Source organism: Scophthalmus maximus, chromosome 21 (assembly GCF_022379125.1).
Source record: "Scophthalmus maximus strain ysfricsl-2021 chromosome 21, ASM2237912v1, whole genome shotgun sequence".
Lineage (NCBI taxonomy): Eukaryota > Metazoa > Chordata > Actinopteri > Pleuronectiformes > Scophthalmidae > Scophthalmus > Scophthalmus maximus.
In genome coordinates, this window is record NC_061535.1 from 8,793,707 (window position 1) to 8,807,891 (window position 14,185).

The window sequence follows — 14,185 nt, forward strand, 5'->3', positions numbered from 1 at the left end:
TCCGGGCTTAATTGAAGGTACAGCCGTCATGTTCCACACAGACAGATACATGTAATTATTCCAGTCTAACAGGCTTCAGGTTGCCTGTCAGCTACCTGCCTGGGTTGCGTGCTGCTAGAGGGTGTATCGAAATAGAGAGCAAGGTAGGGGTAGATGGGGAGGTTGGGGTAGAGGAGGTGAGAAAGGGAAAAGTGTGTTTCTGTGTGTGTTTGGCCTGGCTGGGGTGTTTCACTGGAGGGGTGAATAAAAAGCAGTGATCTTCCAATTTGTATCTGCAGCTCGTCTTCTCTCTCTCTCTCTCTCTCTCTCTCTTTAACTGTCTACCTACTTTTCTCTTCTGCCTACACACCCTCCAGTCAATCTTCTCCCCGTTTCTGTCACCATATTTCCTCTTTCAGGAAGAAACAGAACGGGGGGGGGGGGGGGGGGGGATGGAGAAGCAGAGAGAAGAAGAGTGAGTGACAGTAAATGTAGGCCCTCCACAGATAGCCCAGGCCGCTAAACATAGCCGGCTTGGTTCAACACCGACTTCAATTTGGGGAACCTCAGAGTATTTTGTTCCTCCATGTGGCAATTAGGATGTCAAACCAAACTTCGGAAGGCAAACAGCACAGCAAGCCTCCTCGCTGCTATTTCCAGACACCACGTCTATGTCTCAAGCACACACACACACACACACACACACGCGCGCGCACATCTTTCTCTCTCTCACACAGATCTCCTAAGGATTACACAAACTCTGCTCAGAAAGAATTCTCTCTCCCTCACATGGACACAATGTTATGGAAATGATCACATCTCCGAACAATGCCGGAGTTCCCGACCCAACAGTCCGAGGAGCCATAAATCGGGGTGTTTCAGTGAGGGCCTGACCCTTGACCCCTCCAACACCAGCCCCGTCCTCACTGTCAATCAGGTCTTTATCTCCCTTGGACCTTTAAACATTACCCAGACAACAATGGGGCAACGCCAGAGTCCTCGTCCCCAATCACACGCCTCTTTTTCCAACATTTCATACCATGACATCAGTGTGTGCCCAGGACAAATTGCGGCAGACTGTGGTGTCAGAAATAAACACACGGCACACATCAGTGTTGTCACTGTGTTTCTGATATCAAAATCAATTATTTTCACTGGTCTTAGCTCAGATATCGACATGAATGAACACAGAATCTTGTTCAACAGGATAAGGGAGAGCTGGCCCTTCTGCTTCTGCTCATAGATTGTTGTTATCAGACACTTTTCTGTATTGTTTTGTGAATAACTGATGTTGCAGGGTTTTTTGTTTTTTTTTACTATGGAGTACCTCAAGTGTCTGTCCTTGGCCCACTTTATTCTGTATTTCTATGCTACAGTTTTGGGGTTCATTTCAGTGTGGGGTCAGCAGTTAAGCAAGTGTTGTGAAACTGGAGCTGTCCATCTACATTCCGACCCCCCATCTATGGTTTTTGAGTTTTGTGTAGTGAAGGAAAGAATGAGATCTCGTATACAAGCAGTTTGAATTAGTTTCCTCTAGAAGCTCTCTAAAGACACTATGTTGAGGCGCTCCGACATCTGGAAGGAGTTGAAGAAGAGCCACTGCTTCTACCTGTTGAAAAGAAACAGTTGACGTAATTTGGGCATCTGACTAGGATGCCTCCTCCGATTGGAAGTCTTCTGGGCACATCCGACTGGTAAGAAACCCCAGGGTAGACGCAGAAAAAGCTGGAGAGATTTGATGTGATCCTCCAATACATAATACAATGGTTGTTGCAATTCTATGGTGTCTCCACATACAAGATAAATATTTAGGCCCCGGAGGTACAGTCACTTCGACTTAGCACAGAACAGGACACACACTCCTCTGGTTCACAGAGGGTTGTTTTCTTTAAACACAACCAACACTGCTTTATTCCACTGTTTTCCTTTTCATTTTCTCTTCTCTATTACGTGCTGTAAATCATAATTGCTCTGATCTCATTCAAATGCATTTAATGACAGGCCAATAGGGTAAATGGCAGCTTTTTGAAAACACTTTGTGAATTGAGTACCCTAAACCTCAATGTGGGTGTTTGCATCCATGCACATATCCCTGCGTGTGCAGGTGATTGCATGAATGTGTTGGTCGTGTGCCAACGTGGGGCAGTGTGCGCTAAACAAGATAAAAGAGTTTTCCAAGAAGCTCGCTAAATGGAATGTGGACCCTTGCTGTTTGTCTGCAGACAAGGCCGTCCTGAGGCTGGAGACACTCAGGAATTTGGGGCTGAGCAGGGCAGGGCCACTGGGGGACATGGGACTCACTCTGGGTCAGTGATTCCGAGGTCACCCCCCCAATTTCTCCCGCTTTGTGTCCCCAATCAACCTAAAATATGCCACGAGCAACAATATTCCCTTACACTGCAAACAAATCCACCCGTCCAGCTCGGGTCTTAAAAGTTTGACGGAGAAATTGGCATTTTTGCAGTGGACACGCATTAAGTAGAGACTTGAGCATTTCCCACGTGTTGTGTCTATTTGCCTTTCTGAATTAGAGAATTAGGGTTAGGGTTAGGGCTAAGGTTACATATAAACAACTGTAGGAAGCTCAAAGGGCCCTCTCTCCTACTCATTTCCCATTGCATTGTAGCGTAGTCTACTGATTATGGGGCGATTGCTGTTGTAGGATATTAGCCGCTGCTGAGCAGCAAGCTGCAGAGAGACCCTTCACACAGCTGGAAGCTCGGGGGGGGGCCCAGACTTCAGAGGCGTGCGCCCGGCCCCTTGACACAAACCACGCCGCTGTACAGTTTTGTGTCTTTGCTCCTCTCCCTCCCATTCCCTCCCTCTTCTCCTCCTTATCTGCCTTTTCCCCCTCCCACCTCACTCAGTCTGTGTTTTTTTCCCCTTCCCCACTTTGACACGCCCTCTTCCTCAAAGTCCTCAGTAGTTAATTTGATGTGTTTTTCAAGAGCAGTTCATTTGATTTGTGAAATTAAAAACAGAGCAGAAGTTTGATTTGTGCAATGCAATGTTCAATTCGTCAACATTAATTGATATATCAGATCCACAAATAAAGAAATTCGATCTAACCATGTATTATTAGACATCTGAAACATGGTTGATGGATGTAGCTGGCCTGATTGCTTGACCACTCTTTTTGTTTGAGCTTTAATGTTTGACGTGTTTCTGATGTATTTAAATGAAAGTACACTTAGATGTTGACATTTGTGCCGTATGTGGTGCAGTGGCTTGGAGCCTGAGACAATAAAGTATACCTTAAATGGAAGGGTAGAATAAGGTACCCTACCATTTAATAGTCTTCATCACGTTGGTTCTAGGGATGGCAGTATCGGCCTGGTGGTTTGTGGGTCCACCACTCCGGTCAAGACTGAAATATCTCCAAAAGGTTTGGGTGGATTGTCATGAATCATCCCAGAGGGTGAAGCCTTTCTGGCTTTGGAGACAAATGTTTCACATTTGTGGTTTTGAGTGAAATATCTCCATGACTATAGGATCTGGAGGTTAATCCTCCAGGAGATTTAGGCAACATCCACACTAATTTGTTTTAGATTGAAAGCAATTTTGCTACATTCATGATTAGCTTCCACAATACTATAAAATGGAGATCTTTGGAAACACTGCTAGCCCTGTTATAGTTTGAAATCTCCAGGGTTGTGTTTCAGTCTGCCAGGCAGAAACCGGGACTTTTGGAAACAGTGACGCAAAGACCATCGTTTGCTTCTTGATTGGGTTGCTTATACCTTATTGCTTATACTTAATGTCAGTAACGGTTCCACCTCATTGTCATTGTCTAAATGTCACTGCTTCACAAATGTAATGTTTTGTATTTGTGGGCTGTTGAATTGTCTTGCATTAGATAAGGTGTGCTTGTTATTCAGTCCATGCAGTAATTGATGTTGACAAGTGTTGATTGGGGTAACTGTTCACTGACAGAACTAATGAAGCTCTCGAGAGGCGGTGCAAAACAATTAAATATCTCAAATTCAACTTTAACAAAAACACTGGAACGTTGTTAAGGTTTTAACATGCAGAACGTTGAGAGTTTCACATATCAGCTTAATTATAATTCTTCAAATGTCCAATCAAAGTTCACATTCACTGTGATTGTCATCGTGCTCCTGAGAGAGAGTGGCAGTTTTTACTCTGACGTCCTATGTTCCATTTTACAGAAATGGAAACATTAGTCATGCTCCGAGTTCCTTCTAATCAGAGCAACTTGGAGTGTTGAAACTGAGTGTCTGTAAGCTGAACAAAAGTCACTTCTTCCCCGTGAATAAGCTGCAAATCTGGGCCAGCCACCACCAAGGCCCAGCATGGCCCTTGGGCTCACTTAAGGAAGGCCTGTAAAAACCATGACTGATTTACATCCCGGCTGCCTGGGCTTCTGCCGAGCAGCGCCGCCCCCCGTCCCACTGTGGGTGCTTCAGAGAACCATGGAGGGGTGGGCTGTGAGTGCACAAGAACCACAGAGGCCCGGGGGGGTGGAGGGACAGAGAGGGAGAGAGAGAGAGAGAGAGAGAGGGGGGGGGGGGGGTCAGGAGAGAATAAGAGTGGAGAAAAGAAAAGAGGGAGAGAAGAGAAAGAGTGGGGCATAAGAGAGGGGAGAGGTCACAAGGGCAGTGCAGGGCACTCCCAATCAGCGCTGTGTAAACAGGCCTCCTCCTGGAGTGGACAGGTTGCAGGGGGGAGTCCTCCACGGGCCACTGGGACTGTCAGCAGAGCAGATAACTGATGGCAGGAATGTGGCATTTGTTCTTAAAAAGAGGGAGAGCGGGGGGGGATTGAGGCAAGGGGGAGGAGTTCAACTAGTGGCAAAAAGCGGGGGCCGCCAATTAACATCTACTTGATGCATTCATACAGCCGGGCCTCTGGCTTCTTAAGCCCTGCAGCTGCATTTCTGCTGGCAGGAGGCTCGCTGCCTCTCTGGACCCGTACACTCACACGCACACCCACACCCACACGCACACACACACACACACACACAGATCCCCTGAACTACACAACAGGTCCACATACAGTACTTACATTGTCAGACAGCACAGTCATTACTCTGTAGACTGGTGGTCATCTGGTGAGTTCTCACCTGGGTCTCAATTTATGAATTTATTGGAGGAGTTTCCACTTGTTACACTCTTTGAAGAAGAATTTGTAAGCTCAAGTTTCACTTATAACATACGAAGAGGCAGTCGGCAGTGTTTTTGTTCCAACATACTCATACTCTTTGTTAAGCCCTTTACCTTTTAGACTCATATCTCATTATACAACTACACATTCTGTCATTTTCCCAACCACCTCCTCCCCCCTGTCAGTCTGTGTCTTCTCCGTTTTACATAAAGATTGTGGTGAGGAAGATTGACACCCATTTAGGAGTTAAGCTGCACCGATGGGATTAATGTGATCTACAAGTCAAGTCCTGTCTGCAGCCTCTGCGTGTGTCCTGTCTGCCTGAGACGGCCGTTCATCTCCCTCATATAGAATCGTGAGCCGGGTCCGCTGACCTCACAGCCGTGCTCAAAAGAGCAGGCAGATCTCTCCCTCCGTGCCCTCAATCTGCGAATGGAGCCATGATCCCTGGCTTTGACCCTCCCTCTACCACCACCCGTCGTGGTGGCCTTTGAGGCCAAGTGAGGTGTAAACAAATCCAATATACGCTGCATTGTATGGCACCCCGAGGGTCCCAATGAAGTTACTCTAGAGGTACAAATCACTTCGGGTCACGGTTTGCTTGCTTTTTCTTTCCCCATTTTCCCCAAGGCTTGCGGTTCCCCACGCCAAGAACGCTACTCAGCCACCCGCCGCTGCCATCATATAAGTTTATTTACATTTGAACGTCTTACATTGATTGAATGGGCCCCTTTTTTGGGATTGTACCTCCACAGGCCTGCTTAGTGTTCAAACCACAGACCACCGTGCAGAGGGAAAGGTCCACACATTCCGTTGCTTAAATCACAATGCTTTCTGACTCCGTGTTACACAGAGTGAAGATGTTGGTTCCCTGAGCTTTGCCACGTATCTTTGTTATCATAAACTGTGGCAGGAGTTATGAGTCTGAGGTCATTTGCAGGATCACGTTCCTCATTGTGTCTTCTACCCTGATGTTAATAAGATTTTGCTTATTTGCCTATATTTCATATAAATCCCATTATCAACCTGTAGCCTATTCAGCCAAGTGTTTAGATGGTCTTTCTCAAAACATCTTGGAGGGAAATAGTAATGCGGCTAACAGAAAGCAATGTTGTTTTTTCATATGGAATTGTTTGAGGTACCATGAACAGTGAGCTGCCACTTTTTTCCTCAGCACAAAAAGAGAAAGCGACAGAGAAAGATGCAAATAATAATGGTATTGACAGGTTGTCCTTGGAAATATTAAACTTAAAATATAAAAAATTGTACTGCATCACCATTATACCTCTAGCTAGCTCGTGTTTCCTGCAAATGTCCTGGCAAGAATCTGAAATATAGACATTTTAATGTCTATATGCCGCAGAGTAGATATCCACCTGCGCTGCATTCCTATGAAGTCATTTTCGTGAATAGCTCCAGATTCCTGGCAGTTTTTGTAGATTGCTCCACTTTTCAAGGACGTACAACTGGGCACAGTGTCGTGTAAATAGGGGTGTGCAAATAAGGGTGTGCAAAGAGCGGCGTGGGTCAGCAGTGCAGAGGACAACTATCCATTTCCTGGAGAATACCCTCCCCTGATCTGGCATTCAGCCACCAGGTCACTCCAGGTTCAGCCTCGGGGAGTGGTCTGCTGCCTGTCTGCATGTTGCCTAAAGTAATTAGAGAAGTACATAGGAATGTGAGATGATTCAGCTCTGTGAAAATACTTTGACTGGCCAGCGTGAACTGGACAGTGTGGATAGAGCTTACTGTTGTCATCCACGTTATCCAGTCCCGAAACATTTCATGTGACGCCACTCACTGAATATATAATACACTGAAGCTATTGCCAGTAGTCTGCCTCGGTATCACGGTGAGTCTAGCATGTATAGAAGGAATGACAAAGGCAGTTTCGGTATCACTGGATGTCAACAAAAGCTCCTTTGTGTCCAGTTACGTCACCAGGAGCTGTCAGAGTTTTGGAGGAGTCCTCACTTCCACTGAGGACCTGTTGGGGGATGCACAGTTCAGTGGAGCGGTAGCAGCTTTATTTGTGGGTGTGAGCAAGAGAGACAGACACACATGCATCTGCCTGCGTCTGAACACATGAATAAGAGATTGCGTTACGGGCCAATGAATCAATTCACTCAATACGATGTAGTGTAGTTGCAAGACGGCAGTTGCTCCAGATGCACACCACTTACCACTTGCAAGTTCACTTTTTTGCTAATTGGATGTGACACGTCTGTGAGGCTCGACGACCAAACTAATGTGAGCAACAATGGAGTCTAACTTGTCAACATGGGCTGACGCTGTTCAGTCAAGTCCCAGCCCGTGAGTATTCACAGATTTCCATCAGTGTTCGCCGATCATTTTCTGTCGTAATTCCCCGGTTGGCTGGAATCACACACCCCCTTCAGTGACACCACCAGTCATGACCATTGCATTGATTTTGAACTGGAAGCTATCAAACACTTTTAATTGATTACTCTCTGCATTTGCGCTATTATAACTTGGAATGGCAGAAGCTGAATCTATTAACCCTCTTTTCTAGTTCCTTTGGATATGTCGTCATTAAGCCATAACGGTTAATTGACATCAAAATATTTGTCTCATCAATTGTTTTTCCCATCTTCCACGTACTGCAATGTGCTGGATGTGGATCATAAGTTTTTATGTCTAACCATCAAGTATGAGAGGCAGAGGGGATTTAATTAAGTTAGTCTTGGGAGCTGTAATCAAGCGGCATTGTGTTGCTGCTCTTCCCCAGACCCAGCTGGGCTAACGTAGGATGTGTGGGGCTGCTCAGCACGTCCCGAGGCTCGCGAGTTAGCTGGTGTAATTACAGTGCTGTCTTACAGCATCAGGTATTTTAAGGATAATATGTTTTGGCCTGTTTTCTCTTTGCCCCAGTTAAAGTTCCCTGTCTGCTCTGCCTAATTAGACAAAAAGCGCTGCCTCCAGTACGATAAGTCTCGTCCTCTTAATGGGAGGTTTTGCCAAGTGAGACCGTGGACAGACAGCGTGTACATTTGGATCGTGCACTGTACTGCAGACTCAGATAGAGGAAGACAGTGCAACACCTGTGCCTTTGTCACTGATCAAAGTTGCACATTCATATTTTAACAAGGAGGGGCCGTATATCTTTGTTAGCCTTGACAAAAGGGACCTTTGCGCATCCGACAGATGCAGCTCTGTTCATTATCCACGGGGGAATGTCAGGACTCAGATCTGTGAAAAGCCATTTGCTGAACGCTGTCACACGCTCCAGCACATTCAACAAACCAATTAAACCAAACTGACAGGATTGTTCAAATAGGTCTGATACATGCAACCCTCCCAAATCTATCGACCCAAGAGATACACACACACACACACACACACACACACACGACCAATACTGTCTTTGTTTTGATTTTTCAAGTGTATGTTTTTGCTTTTTGAGTGTATGCCATTAATATTAACTATGGCAGGAGAAAGACGTATTTGTCTGAGCTTTGCTGTGGTTTGTTCACTATCTGTGAATGTAGCTATCATTTATTTAATCTTTTTTTTTGACAGCACAGCAATGTTTTCAATCACCTTGGAATGATGCAATTTAAAAACATTACATGAATAAGTTGCATGTCAGATATTTTCGAATAGCTGCTCCTATTGGGGTCCTGCATTTTTAATGATGTGTCAATGCCCATTGGTTCTAATACCATTTACTGAACCGCTGGGGTGCAAATTAACTTTTCAAATCAAACTTGCTTTCTTGTGTCTTTGGATGAGTACATTTAAGTATGCTGTTGGATCTCTATGCTGACAGGACCTTAGGAGATTATTTCCCCAAGTGCGCAACCTTAGGGCCAGATGTTTATTGAAGATTCAATGAAGAAGACTCTTGCTTATGGAGTAAAAACAGCCTCCAACGCGTTGCAAATGATGCAGCTCCTGAAATGGATCTACCGATTCACTCACAAGGAGGTAGGGCTCCATTTACATCAGGTGTCGCGATTCTGCCCCTGTAAACTCTTAAAGGACTTTTTTTTTTTTCTTCGTGGACTTTGTTAGTCATGCTTTAATTACCTCTTGTGGACTCTGAAGACTGTTGGACCTTGTGATATATTTTGAGACTCTTGTGAACTCTTTTGTTTCCTGTGGACTTTTTTGGTTTGTTTATTCAGTTATTCCCCTTCATTTGCCCTCCTAGTGTGTCTTTGCCTTGAGTCGAGTTACTTTCGTTATCCCTTGTGTTTCTTGGATCTTGAGCTTGTTATTTCCTGTTTTACTTCAAGTCGCTTTCCTCGTTTCTCTGCACCTGTTCCCAATGTGCTTCACCTGTGTTCAATTAGCCCCGCCCACCCCGTGCATGTGATTCCCTTTGTCTCGGTCGCGTCGTCTTTCGCAGACGCCCGAGCTGTTCTGGTCAGTCATGCCGTGTTCTTCTCCCGTGACGTCCTGTCCGGTGTAACTACCCGTGATTCTCTCCCTGTGCGGATTTTCTCTCTTAAGGATTTTTTGTTTTTGTTTTTGCCTTTTTATATCACTGTGTTCCTGCATTTTTTTCTATTTATTTATTTATTTATTTTTTGCATTTGACTCCTGCTTCATCGCTAACACCTGACATCAGGACGACGAGGTCATTGTTTTCCTCAACGGAACAGTTTGCTCTCCTACAGCGTTTGGAGTTTTTATTTTTTATGTCAAAGAAAAACAAATAGTAAAACACCTCATGGGCCTTTAATTACTTTGAATTAATGGTTATGTGCTGATTTGCCTCTATGAAAATAACCCCGGGAGTGAGATTTCAAGTCAAGTTTCCCAGAGTCCCAGCAGACCAAACCCCAGAGCAAACCCCACACAAAGTAACAGCGGCTTCTAGCCTCACAGAGACGCAGGGTTTCAGCTGCGGTCAGCTGTGTTTTCCACCGCACTTCTGTCTGCAGCAGCTAATAAGACTATTTCAGCCTTCTACCTGCAACTGACGTCTAAGATGCACTTCTCAATAATGCATCAGACAGGCAGGCTAGCACCCCTGGGTCCCCTCCGTTTCTCTCCCCCCCCCCCCACACACACACACACACATACTGTACGGCCAAATACAGTGATGATGTTGCCTCTGCAGCCCGACTCAAAGGTGAGTAAGGCCCATTGATTTTGCGGCCAGAAAGCCCCACTTCTCATCTTCTCCGCGCCTGGCTCCAGGGAGGGGAGGTCACGGGGGGCGGGAAGAAAAATAGAAGAGTTGAGGCGAGCAGAGAAGTGGCTGTTGCTCTTAGAAGCTACTTTCATGGTCATCTTAACCTCTCGGGCATCCTGCAACAGAGAGAAAGTTTGCACCCATGACGTCTGTGGCATTATGTTATTTGAGCCCGACAGTGTGCAGATTTTTAACTTAGAAACTGCTTTTACTTGTTTGACGCCTCTTTAACTAACAAGCTACAGTGACACGGTGCGCTCTGGGCACACGGTAGCTCAGGAAAACGCATGCCAATGCACACAACGCAATCAAATTGATCTAGCACCTTTACCGCAAATATAAATCAAACAGAGAAATGCAGTTAATTTGACAACTACAGCCGCGTATGCTGTGGTGTATCAGAGTGACTCCAGCCACAAAACCCAGTCAACGATCTTTAGCGCCAGCAGTTGTTAGTGTCCCCTGGAAACGTTATTTCGTACATCAAGTCAGATTTTATGTAGCACAATATCTCAAATCCCAAATATTCCTCGAGGGGTTTTACAATCTGTACAGAACTGTGGCTTTATTTTTTCTTAATTTCTTTTTCAGAAACTTTTGAAAACTGTTTTCCTTATTTTCAGTGCAATTGTGCACTTGGTCGTTTTTTTGTTTATTCTTGTATCTGGATCTTTTTTTTCTTTTTTTTTTTAATCTTTGCAGTGGGTTTTTTTCTGTACTTACATGTGTTTCCTTAGGCCGCACATGTGCTGTTATATTGGTGCAGACGTGTGTTTTCTTTAGTTGCATTGTGATCAGCTCCCAGGGACACTGTGAATAACTGATTGAGGTTGATGAAATGTTTGGTGTATTAAAATTAACTGGTTTGCGCGCAAATTTTTTTACAAAAGTCTACTGGTGTAACTTGTCTGATGAACAGTCGCGCCAATAAAGGGAACCAGAGTTGAGATAAAGAGCGTTGTCTCCTCGTTTGTCTCTGTCCACCGGTGGCTCTCTAAGTGGACCTGCCATTGATAAAAACACAATGCTTCCCTTCCCGCGCGACAAAGGCTCCCTTAACCAGATGGCAAATTAGCGCCAATTGTTCAGAAACAATGTGGACGGCTGATGACAGACGCCCGGCGTGCCGCGGACGGAGAGCGCGGCACGCCGTTGTTTGGACAGGAGATCTTTTTCCATTTTCCATTCAGACTGCACTCCCACACCGAGCAAGCGAGGGGCGACCGGGAATCATTTATTTAGTGCTCCAGGGGCCCGGCCGTTTAGCACACCGCCGCTAAATTCAATCTGCTCCAATAGACACACGGACTTGTGATTTCTCTCTCAGCGTGTTGGTGGAAAACAGATGAGGTGCCGCTGATTCACTCGCTCAGGCACAGTTTTGACAGCGACCTCCTTTTTTCTCTTTTTGCGCGGAGTCTAATCTGTCCACGCTTCAGGTCATTAAAGTAGCACCGTCTTCGGAGCGGTGCATCATTAGTCCGACAGCTGAAGGTATTAGTCAGCTCTTCGCTTCATTTTTATCACAGCTTTTCACCAGTCAAGTGTGTTTTCATGAGAAGCTGTTCACCGATTTCAACGTTTGAGGGGCTCTGATTTTTTCCCGCCGCCTTGCTCCAACCAACCATGTGTAGTGCTTGCAGCCCTTCAGTGGAATGAAACAATATGTGTTGTTTCTGGCCATTTCCAGAGGTCTCTTCAACGTTAACGACTTCAGCAAAGGAACTTGTGACACATTAATGCCAGACTGAACAGTTCCTTCATTTGTCTGAGCTCAGGAACAAATCCGGCAGGGGAGGACTTCCGTGATGAATTGCACCACTTGCTCAACGGCGTCCAGTTTTATGAAAATGAAATCAGCCAGTTCCTGAGGCCCCGTGGAAGCTTTCCTAAGTGAATTAAAATGTAAAAGTGTATAGGCTGTGTTGGGGTCACAATGGCGCAGGGAGAGCGAGATGAGGTAGTGGTGTTCCGGATTATATTTAGAGAGAAGAAGAAAAACAGGAGCTCCGCTGGAAACCACAAAATGAAGAGGTCACAGCTTCTGTTCAAACAAGCATAACAAACCAGGGCTTGTTTTAGCCTCACTGGTGAACAGTCCAGAGGACACACACTTCTGAGCGGACAGCTGTGGTATCTACCAGAACCACAATCTATTACCATTAGATAGTGACTCTACAATAAAAGACAATGCCAAGAATAACAGCCATAAAATAGAAAAAAAGATCACCCCCCCTTTTACAACATAGGTCCCTTGAGAGTGTGCATTTAGTTTTTGTTATTTTTCTATGGCGTTTCTGTTCATGCACCAGAACCAAGGCAAAATGGGAGACATGGGCAATGAGGGTCGACTGATCATAGAGGACTGGTGAGGTTGGTTCTTATTCATCATTTAATCTTATATGCATTTCGGGACATACTCTAAATCCTGCTTTACTTCGCAGTTTAATCATCCTGTTGTGCTGGTTGTAAGGTGGATGTGCTGCTGCAGTGTAGCGGTAGAATGGTCCTTTTTTTAGTGTCTTGTCTTATGTCAGTAAGCCGTCGACCCTAAAGGAGTGCGTGGGAGTGTGGCATTCACCAGCTATGAGTCAAATGTAACATTAAGGGACAAGACATGCGGCACAGCGCTGCTTTAGTTACGTTCTCACAACCTCAAAACATGAGAAAGAATGGGAAAACCTTCTTATATTCTAACTTGGTGGATTTTTCAAAAAACTATGATCAGTCACACTCATAATATTGTCTAAATTAGCTATTTTATAGGACTAGTATTTCATTAAGTGACATCACACACACACACACACTCTGTATAAGGCCACGTTCAACCCTCAAGCTCCTTTTTGAGAAACGCAAATATCGTAAATCAAAGCACCTGTTAGGGACGATGCAAGATCATTTTTTTTTTTTTCAAAGACACTCTGAACTTCTTTGAAAATCATCGCTCTCCTCTTTGTAGGGCGTTGATTTACAACCCACGACTCCATAAAAAAAAAAAGAGTGATGAATAGAGCGGGCTGTCGGTTCAGGGAGACAGAGTGGATCCTGTCTGCGCGAACGGCGGAAAAAAAAGCGAACCTCTCTAGGGTAACGAAGGGGGCGACATGTTCGGGCTTGCTGACTTAAAAGCAGGTATAAGGAGCCCCTCAGCACGTCCTGGCACTCCAGTTCCTGCCATTTGTTCTCAGTCTCTGGGATAAAAAAAAAAGAAAAAGAACCCCGGCTGAAAGCACAGGATGTCGGATGTAGACAGCTCTGCGGGTTTTGGACACGTTTGTCTGCAATTGCTTTTTCTCGAGGTCTCGCTCGGAGAACCTGTGTAGACATCCTCGCTTCCTCTCGGCGTCCTCCTTCCCCCTCGCGCCTCCTACTTCACCTCTCTTACAGCCTGTGTCCGCAGTGATTTCACCTGCGGAGAAAAGTGAGCAGTCACACGAGAAGCCATCCCACCCCCCGCCAACCCCTAACCCTAATCCTGGCCTTGTCTTTCCTTTGCCTTTCTTTTCGGTCATTTTGCCTCGAATCATCATTTGGAAATCGACCCCACAATTAAGTAATCTTCTAGGAATTTGGCTCTGTGCTGGTGAAACACTAGATGACGCTGGTCTGGTCAGGGGGCCGCGCTGCCAAGCCACGGGCCGGAGAGAGTGCATTCGGCCTCTACTCCCTCAGAAGTGTCATCTGTCATGGCCGACATGTGCAGCACCTGAGCAGACGAGTTAAGGTCTCCCCGCCGCCAACGGCAGCGCCGACGTCGCCGGCGGGAGCGGCCGGCAGCAGTGTAAATAAATAGCTCACCTGTCCCCACACTTCCTTATGCAGAAACCAGGCTAATTCCGCACTCGAATCAAGCGGCGGCGATCGGTTTACCAACAGCGTCGGCCCTCCCCTGTCATCCTGCCTGACACTGTGATGATA